We start from the raw sequence: 1249 nt of genomic DNA on the forward strand, positions 1-1249 counted from the left end.
CCCCTTTTTGGGGACTTAATTCAGGATGAGCTCATCTCACTGCCAGATTAAAAAAAAAAAAAAAAAAAGTGGGTAAAAACAAAAGGCCAAGTAAAGCCAGCTGAAGAAAAACTTTTAAGTTAACTAAGCTCCTATATGCCCACAGGAACAGCTCCTTAGAAACGTGAACTGTCTCAAAAATACCTGTACAGACTAAAGTTCATGCAAGCAACAATACTTAAAATACCATCATATTTATGTTTCCTGTGTGATAATTCAAAATATTAGGAATGTAAACTATCTGCAGTTATTAAACCTGCAAATGTATTTAGCGTCTCTTCCACTCCTAGTATCAGTCTGATGTGACAGGAAACATTCTCCATTCTTTTTCTGAATTATTTTGGAGGCAGCTACCATTCCAGTCCTACAGAAATCCTAGGAAGTTGTATGTCTGTAGAATGCTTACATCACTGCAACTATAACCTCAAATGTATGAAATGTGGGTCTCCTTTTAAAATATGAAGTGTTTTAAAAGACTAGCCAAAACAGGGCAGCATACTGCCAAGAGGGATTACCTCACGACAAATTGTTTTGCTTTAAAAATTGTGGATGTTGAACCGGAATAAACACAACTGGCATCTTTTGACCATATAAACAAAACTAGTTTTTTAAGGAGAAGCCCGTTTTTAGCAACCAGCACTGAACACCAAGAAAAACAGACCGTAAAACCAGTAGGGCCGCTATGCCACTGTGACACGCAGCTCCTTGGTGCTCTATGTTTTAGTCTCAACTTTTAACAAACTACGCTGTTACAAGCAGCTACCAAAGAGGTTTTATCCCAAGACGAAGTGATATCTCTTTGAAGACATTATAACCCATTAGCAGGCTTTCCGGTCCACGGCAGGTGAAACCGGGCACGGCGACCTGCGCCCGATCACCTGGCCAGGCCACACCAAAGCCAGCGGGGCGCCTCCCCGACAGCCGATTTGATTTTCAGTTTCCAAATTCTTCCTCCCAGCCCTCCGGCGTCCCACGTCCCCCTGTCCTCCGGCGGAGCCCCGCGGCACCGCACTCCCGCCCGGCGGGACCCTTCGGCCCCGGGACAGCGCGGGGTTGGGCCGGCCCGGCTGCAGCGCCGCCGACTCGGGGGCCCTGTTTACCCACACGACCGCGAGGACCCAGCCAGGCCTCACGGGGACGGGGCGCAGGCGGGTCCCCGTGAGTGCGCACAGGGACACGCGACACGCTACCGACACGGCGCGGCCCCGCG

Source organism: Parus major, chromosome 4, assembly GCF_001522545.3.
Source record: "Parus major isolate Abel chromosome 4, Parus_major1.1, whole genome shotgun sequence".
Taxonomy (NCBI): domain Eukaryota; kingdom Metazoa; phylum Chordata; class Aves; order Passeriformes; family Paridae; genus Parus; species Parus major.